Source organism: Aptenodytes forsteri, unplaced genomic scaffold, assembly GCF_000699145.1.
Source record: "Aptenodytes forsteri isolate BGI_AS27 unplaced genomic scaffold, ASM69914v1 Scaffold142, whole genome shotgun sequence".
In the NCBI taxonomy this organism is placed as follows: Eukaryota; Metazoa; Chordata; class Aves; order Sphenisciformes; family Spheniscidae; genus Aptenodytes; species Aptenodytes forsteri.
In genome coordinates this window covers 1638279-1651063 of record NW_008794598.1, presented here as the reverse complement: position 1 = coordinate 1651063, position 12785 = coordinate 1638279, and the positions used below count along the sequence as shown (strand labels likewise).

The 12785-nt window shown below is 45.2% G+C and overlaps 1 protein-coding gene across 1 annotated transcript in view; it reads left to right on the top strand.

The window, feature by feature from the left end:
* The first annotated feature begins 10106 nt into the window (after positions 1-10106).
* Positions 10107-12785, top strand: part of CAMK1G (calcium/calmodulin dependent protein kinase IG) — a 16347-nt gene continuing 13668 nt past the window's right edge. The window contains exon 1 of the mRNA XM_009272744.1: positions 10107-10300. The gene's annotated coding sequence lies outside the window, so the exon portion shown is untranslated. The remainder of the gene's footprint in view (positions 10301-12785) is intronic.

The following is a 12785-nucleotide window of genomic DNA, read 5'->3' as shown; positions in this document are numbered from 1 at the left end:
AGAGTAAGACATTGTTTTTATGCAGCCAGGATAGTTCCTTGTCACAGGTAGTTTCTCTCCTGAATTTCCTTGTGCAGAGAAGTTTGGCCTAACTTGTTAGCCCCCAAGGTAACTCAAGGACTTAAAAGCAGGATACTGTTTAAGGGTTCAATCAAAGCAAACAAACTGCTAGAAATAAAGTGGCATCCCATCTGTTGCCAGGCAGGGAATTCAGTCTCAACAGTCAGGGGACGGGTTGAAAGGCTGTAATGAACACCTTGAAATGGATAGCTGAGAAATTCTGTGGCCTCAGGAAAATGGTCTGATTTTCTCTTCCTTCTCTTGCACAAAAGGTTTTAAAATTTATTTTTCCTAAGGGAGAGAAGTGAGCGTAGGCTTCTGCAGTACGGGGAGGGAAGCAAACAAATATTGAGCCTCAAAGATTAATAACGTTCAAATAAACTTTTGCTGATAAACATGGTTTCACTGGCAGAATGTGTAGCATGGGGGGGGTGTGTGTGACATGAACACAGCGCCAGCCCAGCCTGCTGGACTGTACCTGCTCCCAGCGTGCTGTACGGCAAGCAGCGGGTTGGAATCCCATTCCCATAGCATCCTGGGAAACAATCCCATCTTCTGCTCTCTCCCGACAGCAAAAGCCATTCTGTGGCAAAACCTTTGCTCAAGGAGTCAATATTTTGCAAATCAACAGCATGCTAATGGAATATAATAGCCACTATTGCTGCAGCAAAACATATGGTCCCTGTGAAAGTCCATTTCCACGGGACAAGGTAGGGAGCAGCAGCACCCTGCACTACGCTTCAGATAAAAGGTACCCAGAGAGCGGTTTGCAGAGAATCGTCACTGTCTGCTAAAGGTGCATCCGAAATACATTAAAAAGACAATGAAGAGGAAAGGGCAGCAATTAAAGGTCATCTAAAATGAACCGTGTCATCCTGCCAACAGCAGTGTCAAATGCAGCTGCTCAGCGGGACCGAAATGCTGGTAAAAACTGCACATCCCGTGTCCCGCCTGTGAGTGGTGCACCCCAGTGCTGGTAAAATTGTTCATTTGGGTTTAATAAATCAAATATGAAGTGTTTTGTGCTGAACAAGAGCACAAAGTAAAAACACGATGAATAAATAGTTTTCATACTAGTGAGATGCCTGGCCATAGAATTTTGTGATAACTCTGCAAATTCATTAGTAAGTTCTGGAAACTATCTTGCTTTTGGCAAGCGTCCCTCTTGTCCCCCAAGAAGCTGGCATCCGCATCCTCCAGGATACTCACTGTTTGGCTCCTTACGCTGGCAGAGATCTGCACTAACATATCATATGTGATTGGATGTATTTTTTTTAACCAGAGGAAGAAGGCAATAGAAAATAATGAGAAAATGCTTTGCTAGGAAGTATCTGGTAGGCTGGGCTTTGCTATTCATCTGCTTCTCTATTAATTATCTGCAGAAAATATTAACATTTTAATTCAGTGAAACACCACGTGAGAATGATTTCAAGTCTGCATTTGCCTCTACAGAGGCTTTTCTTTTGCAGAAGGACCACCTTTTCCCAAGAAGCCTGATCTTCCTGGCTCTGAATCCCATGCCTCCTTCCAGCGCCCATCCTGTCTGTCTTTTCACCTTTCTTTTTGTTCCAAATCTGGTTTTACGCTGTAACTCAAGAGAAGGCAGCACTGATCAAATCACCCACGTGCACACAGGAAATAAAAAATTTGACGCTGTAACCATGAAGCTGTCATATTAAATCCACCTTCACGTTGTGTGGCGGTAGCTCTGGTGTGCTATCACCATCTCATACTTAAACTCTTTTTGTGATTTCCCCCCATACCCTTGTGAGAGATGCTTACAGCTTTTGCTGCGATTTGAGCTGTAAGCTTATTATGAACCAGAAGCTTGAAATGAAACTTCAAGATGTAAAACAATAAGGATCACAGCCAAGAAACCTATTTACCAAGCAAAAACAAAACAGCTGTTTAACCTCAGGAGAACCTCACAGACTAAGATCAGTGGAGCTCAAAACATACATACTGGTTTAAGCAGAAAGAAAAAAAGTCCTAAGTCCTCTGCATGCTGTCTGGAGCTGTTTGTGAGCATACAGGTGGTGGTAAGCGGGACGTGCATCTCCCCACAGCGCGTTGGTACTCTGCATGCCAGCACGGGAGTCCCGAGCAGCATCTCACATAGAAATAACACATTAATTCCCCATTTTGCTCCTTCTAAGGCGGCCTCAGGGCAGTTTCTCTTTTACATCTTGCAGGTTGGTAGGGATGCTCAGAATACCCTGCGTTCCTCTCTGCCAATGCCAACCTGAAAACGGACACCTGACAGCTATTTCTAGTTCTTCGCAATATAAATAATGAATGGCTTCATACTGGAAGGAATCAAATGGCACCAGATGACTCTCATAATAAATCAGGAGAAAGCCAGGTGGTCTCTTCTCTAGCATCTCAAAGCTGATGTGCAGCTTTATGAGGAGGGAGGTGGCTGTGGTACAAAACCCATCAATATAAATCTCAAATGATAGAAGCTATAGCACTTTTCATGCTGGTTTTAAGCGTTGTCATAATTCTGGTCTTATATGAAAAATCCTTGGCAAAGGGCTGGGCTAAGGAACACACCTGCACCGCTCTAACTTTGGGGTTTATGTTCATCACTGTACCCTAAATCATTGTCATTCACTGGGGGACAACTCTCTTGCTGCCAATTTCACTAAAAAAAATTGGATATTTGGGAGTGGGAAAAATGGACCTAAAAATCACCTTCTTCCACTTGACCACCTAGGTAGCTTGACCGACTTTTAGACCTTAATAATAAAAACTCATTTTCACCACATTGATATCTAAGCACCTCTTTCATCACTACCACGCAGTCCACGACGTCCATACGCGTGTGCCCGTGTGGGACGAGGGGACCCGTGGGGTGCCGGAGAGAGGACGCCCCCGCCGCAGGCACTGTGCTTTTGCGGTTGTGTGAGGAGCAGAGGCTGCGTTTTTAAACCGCCCCTGCTTAAAACAACTGAGAAAAGGGTTTAGCTAAATAAAGGCTGCGAACCCGGGGGTGTGCTTGTCTGTCTGCCGACAGCTAGCGACTCCCCGGGCACGTCGGCTCTATTCCCTCGCCACCTTCTGTGGTTTTCCTTCCCAGCATGCAAAATCCCAGGGACGTTCAGCACATATTTGAGTAATTCATCCATTTATTTACTCAGCTATTCTAGCCTTATTCTCTAACGTGCTTAGAAAACTTTTACTTCGGGGGGGGGGGGGGGGGGGGGGAAGGAGATGGGACCACTCCATAAACTTTTTGTTTTGATTACGGGGGGGGGGGGGGGGGGGGGGGGAAGAGACTATGTCACCATCTCAATTACCTACTTAGATGGTGCGGCTGAGACAGACCGGCGGGGCACCTGAGCAGGAAAGCCATTATCTGCCATGTACCCTGTCAAATTTCATAGGAAGGAGGTGGGAAGGTTCCTTCTGACAAGAAGTGGTTTTGATTTAGTGCTGCTATAATGAACTGCATGGTGTGTCTAAAGATGACAGAGTACCTGGAAGGTAGTCTATTTACCCATAAGAATAACTGCCATCTCTTTAAACAGAACAGAAAAAAGATTATTTAAATAGGTTTGGATATTATTCCCTGTGTCACAGCAGACATGTTAGCTGCCAGCAGCCATCCCACAGCTATTTTCAAATGGTCAGAAAACAGATATTCTGAATAATTACACCTAGCAGGATCCAGGCAGATAAAAATTTCTCCAAACATCACCAAACTGGGGTAATGGCCCATTATGAGTAACAGCACCGCGGGAAATTATACTAAACCATGTCTCTGGTCATCTTACACATAAGTGAGTAAAGCGAACACGTCCAAGTGCTGATGGTCCATCAGGTCTCGTGGGAAATGTGAGGACAATGTTACAGAGTTCCAATCAAGGCTATGAAAGTGCAGTTTACCATTTCAGGCAAAGCCGGCTTTTATCAGTACTCCCACATGCCAAGAGATGGACTCTGTGACTACTTATGAAATGTTTTGTCATCTAGCTTCCACTTCTCAGCAAGCTGATGAAAAAAAAGCATAAATCCATCAGACATGTTGTCTTACCAACTCCTGATATGTTTTGGCTACTTACAGAGAGTAAGAGAAGTCTTTGGAGCAGATGTGAAATTCAGATCTTGTTTGCTCACTTGTCATCACTCAAAAAGCAAAACAAACACTCCTGCTCCTGCAAAAATTAGCCCTCGTGTCCTGCCGCTCTGCCTCGCTGTGCTGCGCGCTTGCTCGACCTTCCCGATGGATGACAGTTCCTTTTGGTCCATAGCCCAGTCCCATGTTCTTTAAAACTTGCTGTGAAGCACCAGAGAAGCAGCGACAGTGAGCCCAGGAAATTGCGTAAATCAGTCTATGTGGCAATTATGCTGAAGATATCACTCATGTAAAAGATATCTAGACTGCCATCATACTGTACCTGAGAGCAAAAGGTAATCCAGAGAGTCATGAAAAATGATTTCATGAGCAGCCTCCTAAACACTGATTTCTAGCCAGTATTTTTGCTGCGTAAGTTCCTCTACCTCGAGAGGGGTATTTTACAGGTACGCGGAGCCACCTACAAACTCTGGATAACACAAAAGCAGCCAGGATATCAGTTTATTAAAAATGCCCATTTTCTTTCTGATAATTCAACCTGCTCTCCAAACTTCACGATGTTTCTCATGTGATACTCTAAATGTGGAGCTGGTTTGGTAGGACTTCCACATACTTCTCCAGAAGCGATGTGCGCAGTTTTTCAGCATCTTCTCCTTATACCTTAACTGCCCTTCCCAGTGTTTTGCCGTGTTCCCCAGGCATGCGTAGAGCCAGGGCGCAACCGGCTGCGTGACCGGCAGCAGCGAGGGAGGGAATGGAAACCCAGGTCAAGGCTGTCTCCATCCTCCTCACAGACTGCTGAGCAGATCAGGAAGGTGGTGTCAGTATATCACTTACAAGAGAGTTTTTTCTTCTTGTTCTTGCACCTGTAATCACAGATAAAACAGAAGTAGTTATTTGAAGCTGCTATCTGGCCCAAGAGAAAAAAAATCTTAACAGAAACACACATAATCCCATATGAGACGAGCCCGGAAGAATGTAATTGGATTCTTTCTTAAGCTAAATTCTACAATACTGTTAACTCCTTGATTATTTACTGCACACAGTAATAAGCAGACAAAGAAAAACTGCTCTTTCAGCCAGATTTCAGCATCCTGAATGATTTCTTTTTTAACTGAAAAAAGAAAGCTATATTTTTACTGGGAATGCCTTAATAGTTTTGGTTTTTAACAGCCATTACATGGTGCAAAAATAATTGTTCTCGCAATTCTGAATTTTATTGCTCCCATTATCTTTTTTTTTCTGTAACAACTGATATATTAAACCTTCTCCCCAATGGGATGACGTAGCAGGGAGGTCTCCTGCCATTCAAAGATGGCCAGTTTCCCGTTCAGAACAGGCATGGCACCGACAACTTTCAGAGGATGCTGCCAGACGCACCGCCAAGGCCGAAGCCCACTCTCCACCACAGTCCCGGTCCCCAGCCCTTGCGCAGGCCGAAATTCCCAGGGCAATGGCCAGAGGGAGCCCGTGGCCGACGAACAGCAGCAGCAGGGAGCAGAGCACGGGACCACTGGGCAAGGCGGCCGTGGGACCAGCCTGCCATGCATCCACAGCACTTCTGCAGTAAGGGCATAGGAAATAAAAGGAAACGTGGACCAGGGCTGTCCTTGCCCGCCCTTTGCATTGATTCTCTCCGCCTTTCCAGCAAGAGACGGTCGTTCCCTCTGCGGCTCTCCAAAGTGACGAGCGGTCACAGCAGCGGTTGGAAAGGATGACCTTTTCAAGGCTTCACAGGCATCGCCAGCCAGCAGTCACCACGATTTCCTGAGCCTCTCCTCCCCAGATGCACAAAATTAAAGTTTTGCTTTTTACAGATGCGTAGTTAACCCCTCGAGTAAACATCTATCCAAACCTACATAATTAGTACTTATTTTTTCAAAAAGCTAATGAAAGGCCCTTTTAGGTTCCTAACTGGCTGCTACTTACTATTAGTCAACTCTGAGCATGAACGATCAACATGGGAAATGCGCTATATGACAGGAACCGCGCAGACCGGGAATGCGGGGCTGAAAGCCAACAAGCAGGATGGCCAAGCACCTGGGCGCATGATCAAATATACCTCACGTGGACAGTCGTTGTGCAGCAGAGACTAAAGGTGATTCAAAAGTAGCCATTCTTCAGGTGAAGAAATTCAGTCTCAAACCCAAACCCACAATGTTTGATCTTTAGGTCACGAGGTGGCTGTAAGTTTTGGGATGGTGGTGTGTACAGTGGGTCAGGACATGTCCCAGAAAGACAGTTTCCTATGAAATCAATGGCAATACGAGAGACATGCTAGCTGGAATTATTTAGGGACAGATAATCAAGCTGTACAGTAAACGTACCATTGAACAGATTAATTAACAACGCATGCCTATCAGGAGCTAATTATATGGTTCTTTACTATTTCAAAATGAATGGTTACCACTTAGTTCCCAGGACCATAATTACCAGGTTAAGAAGAATGCGCTAAACCTGCGGCTAAGTTCCTTGGATAACTCAGTTACCAATTTAACCACTTTATTTATAAAAGTAAAGCCTGTAGAAAAAAGCAACTCTTTCCAGCAGAGACAATATAGATTCAAAGCAGCAGCTTTGGATCATCAACTCATTCCCAATCACACTATAAAGAAACCTCCTTGCTTTACAGTCAGTGTCTGTGTTTTAAGGCAACAAAGGAAAGCAAATAATGCTTACAGGTTCCACTTGAGAGGAATACATTATTGAATCACACGTTATTTCAAGGAGCTCACCTAGAATAACACCTCCCCCTGACCAACCACTCAGAAATCCCAGCTGCTTTGCTTATAAAAGTCCTTATTTATTTATTTGTGCTCCAAAGTCCATGTTGTTGTCATTGGCTGTGCTGCAGTGCTCTCTGCTGGCACCAGCCTGGGAGTTCCAGGGATGCTACAGCTGAGCAAAGGCAGCGACAAGGCTGTCACACCCCTGAGCGTGTCCACCTGGGGATTGCACTTGTGGTGCTGCCAGGCCCTAGGATTTACAACCCATGAGTCAAGCTCCTGGAAAACCCTGAGATTACCAACACTGGTTCTTTGTATTTGCTTTCTGAGTTTGTATTTCCATTCAGGGTGTCACACCTCAAAACTTCCCTCCTTGAAAACCCCTGCACATGCGCCTCCTGCACAAATGGCCTTGCTGCCCTGTTTGCCCTCTCACTGATAGTATTCAGAAGATATTTTCTTTTCTTGCTTCTTTGCAAAAACTCACAGAAGCGTTCCAGGTCCCTTCTCGCCAGAAGGGAAGGACCCGCAGGGACAGGGCTAACGGCGCCTTTCGAACACCTCTGCAAACGGGCTGCTGTAATTTGCACATTGTGCTGTTGGTTTCCATCACACCTCCTCACTTCTGATTCATGCCATTAAAAGCTAGACTGTTGCTTGCTCTGAGTGTCTTTGGTTAATAACTGCTGTTTTAACTCGAGCCCATTGAGACTCAGCAAAAGTCCCTGAACTGAATTGCCTGTTGCCCTCGATTTCTATCAGGCAAGGTTGAGAGCCACCATCTTGATTGATTCTTTCCACAGCAAAGCCCACAAGGGAGCTTTTCCCTCTCGCTCCCACTGGGTTGTTGGTGTTTTTCTCAGTATGGTTCTGAAGGCCAAACTGCAGACAAAGAAAAACGGAGGAATGCTGCTGATGGGAGGAATGCTGCAGCTCTCACATACTGAAGAGCCCTGCTCTGCTTTCCATTTTTCCAGGCAACTTTCTTCCTACTTCTGACGGCTGTCCCTAGCATCGCCCTGCTGCAGTCGTGCTCTTTCTGTAAGATTTATAATACCTTTACAGCAAGTGCTACAGAAGCAAGACAAGGCATGCGTACCCACACCAGTTTATCACAGCCATCTCCTATTCAACACAACTAATAACACCACAAAAACTCCAAGGACTGGAGCGCAGTAAATGTTTCCCCTTTGTTCTTATTATCTCTGCCTTAAACTTCTCCCAAAGCAATTGCATTATCACAAATCGTGTCATTTTTAATTTCGTTTCCCCTTAATCACCCTACAACTAACCCAGCCTGGCCTGACTCGGTGCCCCCCCGCACAGGGCCAGCGAGCGCTCCTCCATGCGAGGCAAACAAAACCCAGGGGTCAGGCACCAGCATCACAGGGAAGATGGATGCCAGTTTGTTCTCCCTATTAGCACTCTGTTTGGAATTATCATCATAATGAACCTATTTCAATAAAGGACTTGTTGCTTTCCTCCTCTGCCTCCCCTGTGCCCGCCTACCAGCCACCTCGCCAGCGGGCAGCGCTCGGCTCTGCTGCGGGTACGTAGGTTCCTTCAACTGAATCTATCTTAAAATGCCCTCCGTGGCCCAGGGTGTCTTTTGCTTCTGTGTTATCTCACAACACAGGTTTTAACTGTGGTTATTAAATTTCTAGTTAGGATAGGATTGCCAATAGCTTTTGAGAAAGTAAAAGAAGTTAATAAGGAAATCCAGAATCTTATAAAATAATAAGAAATTACCTGAGAACTGAATATGACAAAGATAATACTGAAAGCACTAAACTGTTTTTACGTTTTAAAACTGGATTTAATAGATGGGAATGAAAGAGCAAGAGGCAGAAGTGGCCAGCACCTTTCTCACTCCAGGTCTGTCCCGAGGCACAGCGGGCTACAGCCCCTGGCCGGGCGCAGGAGGGCACCGGGCACCGCGGGCACACACATCCAGCGGCCGGGACAGGCGCTGTGCCTCCCTGCCGAGGGTTTCTGCTGTCTGCCAGCTGCCATGGGTTTTACACAGGGGTGCAAATGGAAACGTCTGTGCTGCAGCAGGACCAGAGGGATTGACCTGCACATCCATGTTTATACGTACATACACACTAGGGCATATATCTATACATGTGGTGTGTGTATATATACACATACCCTAACAAATGACCTCACGTTACTCTGATTTTGGTGTCTCACCCGTGATGCCAGGGGTGGGACTGGCTCCCCCTCACTCCAGAGGGGGTACAGACGGGGCCACACAAAGGCTTTTGGTGCTGCCACATGAAAGACGTTAAAGGGAGAAACAGGTGAAGCTTTACAAGGGTTTCAAGATCAGATCAATGCAAATTCCACCAAAACCTAGTGCTAAACATTCAAATCCACAGCCAGAAATTCTGACCAAAATCCCCGACACTATGGAGTTCACAGTGATGGAGTCCAGCCAACCAAGAAATGGAGAGTACTAAACTGCCTTCACCTTGGAACTAAGCTACTGAAAAAAAAAAATTAAGAAAAATAATGTGAATTTCTAGTATTGCCTCAGAGTTGATTTATTCCTGATATAAAACTAAACTTTGCAGCGATACGTACCTTTTTCATGCATTATTCTAGATGGCAGTGTAAATCAATTGAGAGTGCAGTCAGTAAAGTTGTTATTGCCATCTCTAAAAATCCTACAGTACAGAAAAGATTCAAAGAATTATTAATATTTCCTGTATTCATATGTGCTGTGCTTCTTGGGAAGGTGCACACAGGGAGATTTTGAAAGACAAAATAGAGCCATTGCATGGTTTGAAATAGTCTAAAACTCTGGTGATGGAGATTAGTCTCTGCTGCAATGCTTTTTGTCCATGGTTTTCTACCATCTAAAAATGGTGGAGAGCATCACCTTCCCAGCGTTGGAGAGGAGAGGGCTGGGGTGCAGGAGCATCCCAGCAGGAAACCCTGTCCCGGTCCAGTCCCGCTCCACTGTGCGGCCCCACAGAACTCCCAAAATCATACAAAAGAAAACGGGGCATTTTTTTAATACCAAGAAGTCATTTGTTTGATTAAGGCAAATCATATTTGCGTTCCACCCAGGAATATTTCAATACCAGATTCGGTACTTGCGAGGAGCAGCTGCTGCTGCACACTGTGCACCATTTCTCCCGGCAGCAGCTTGAGTCAATTCCTGCCGGCGAAGCGCTCGGGTTCCCGTGTCCGCGCTGCCAGGTACCGCTGCCGTTATTGACAGCGACGTGCACGCACACGCACACCCACAGGCAGCTCGTGCTCGTGGCAATTTACTCCCCGTGAAGCGCTGCCTGGTTACCACCACGGCGGAGCCATCTCCTCCCTCCCCGCTGCCGGTGAGCACCCAGGCGGGCTCTAATCTCCGCAGACCACGGGAGCCGAGCCGGAGCAGCAGTGAACAGGAGTTGCTTTGTTTGTGCTGACTGGGGTAAGCATAATATTATTTCCTTAATAGCCATTTGCTTTTCCTGCCATTCTGTGGAGTGAAGCAGGTGGGATTCTGGCTAACCTGCTTTTTTAAAACGAATTTTCTCTAGTAACAGGAAAAACACTGGAGGACTTCTCTGCGCAGACTGTTAGTCTAGTTTCCTACAGCACTCGTTATATTTAGCAATTTCATAGAAAGCTGCCTTCTGACATTTTACTTCAAAAGTATTTTAAGGAATCTGAAATATTTATAATGAAAAATGTGATTTTGCAAGTGTTCATCATGGACTATTAAGTTAACACACTGCTTTTGAATTGATGGAGTGGTGGGATGAATGCAAGATGTTTAATGTGGATTTGTTTTTAATGGTGAGCTCGTGTTTTCAATTTCTTGTTCTTTTGTCCCTGAACACAAAGGCTGCCCGTTAATCCGTTCACATGCAGATTGCTTGTTTTGGTGTATTTTTTTAAAGCAAAGCCTTTTGACTTTGTATTCTCCTTTTTTTCTGTAAACTTCTAAAGGCAAAATCATGAAAGCAGCATGTATCTTCCCCCTCCACATGTAACTTTGTCACAAGACTATTAATCATGTCTTACAATAATTTTGCTAATGCAGTATATCCATTCAGAAGCAGAGCGTCTGTCTGCAGATGGATTTGTTACTGCGAGATATGAAAGCGGAACAAATTTCTTCAGGAAATATTTAAGTCAAGGTCATAATAACACTCATTACGTTCTAAGCAATGATGTGTCATTTGCTGGATCAGACGGAGTATAGCAGCAGTCACATTTATTGACTTAGTCTGTAGAAAAGCCCAAAGGTTAGACATTAATATTGAAACTACTTACTACTTTCCGCATATACTCATCAGATTGAAGTCCTGCATATCACTTAATTTGTTACGGTGGAGAAGACGGAGGCTAAACAAATTAAAGCAACGTTATGTACTTCATTTTAATCTCCAAAGGTCTTTACCTACATTAATTAATGAGCATTTCTATTTTATTATGCAATCTTAACACACTACCTGTTCTCTCCCTACCAAAAGGTGAATGGGCAAACGGGCAAACACAGACCTTTCTCTAGATTAGGTGTTTAAAGTAATGCATTTTTAAAGTGCATATTGGGTGCACTCTACCCGTGCATCCCACTGCTGTGGCTGGAAGATGTGCCCACCAAGCCAGGGGCTGATGCACATCTGAATGGGGTGTCAGGATGGATCTGACAAACTACGTCGGGAGCGTGATGGAAGTGCGCAGACAGACACATACATCATATGGCAGGAAAACCTGCCAGTCCAAGCACAAAGTCTGTTTGCCCAACTTTTGTTGTGATGTTTTCTATTCCTGGGGAAAGTAAAGCTTCTTCAACTAAGTGAGCAGATACGTTAAACCCTGTTTACCCATATGCTGTGTACTAGCACCAAGAAAAGTCAGGATGTTGTTGGGCCGGAGCCTGAATAAATAGCAGAAAACGGACAACAAACATATCAAACGTTGCATTCTCGCAAACTGCTGCAAAGTGCAATAAGTGGCTTAACCAGACTGAGAGACAATGTAAAATGAGTTCCCAGAGCCTGCGTCAGGAAAGTCACAGGTCCCATAATCACGGCTGGACCCTGAGGCCTCTGCATCCTGCACCAAGCCCCTTTGCAAATTCTTTCCCATGCATCAAAAGAGGAAAAAGTACTGAGAATAATATGATCCACCGTGAGGAGGGAGGAAGGTGGGCAAGTATTCATCACCCGAGCACATATGCAGCTTTACATTTCAGGCAATTCAAACATTTCATTATTTTGCTCTCAAAATAGCAGCACTTACTCCCCTTCCTCACAGAAAGGCGAGGGGAGGCAGGAAATGACTTGCTCATGATGGCACAGAAAACCCGAGAAAGCAGGAAATCAAATACACGTGTAGGGAGTCAGAGTTATTCATCCAGCCTTTCCTCCAGATATCAGCAAAACCAAATGCCGTACACAGAGAGTGACAGAAGGAGGAACTATAAGATGAACAGATGATTCACAGGAGACTAAGGAAAACACGATACTACCTTCCTTTAGAAGCAAAATTCATTTTAAAAAGAAACCTCTTGAATTCACAAGGAATTAAACGCGAGAATGTTAAGGGAATCGAGCTTAAATGAGCAAATGTTGGGCAAATTTGACACTTGTGCTCAAATGGGCCAAATTCACAGAAGTGAGTGTACATGGCTCCACTGTCACCTCCCACCGGGGGGGTGCCCCATCACTTCTGCCCTGGTGCCTGCGGCATGGTCCAGCCTCCCCAGGAGGGGTTTCTCTGCACCGCGCTGCACTCAGGCTGTCCCCAAAGAGCTTGTGCCAACTGGGCTGCACTTCGGTGCAGGGGCTGCACAGGAACGGAGACTAAAATACTGTTTGTCCCTGGGGCCAGGCTGACCTACTTTTTTTTTTTTTTTTTTTTATTTTTTATTACCTTTTCTGTTAAGAAAAAAAGGGGGGGGCGGA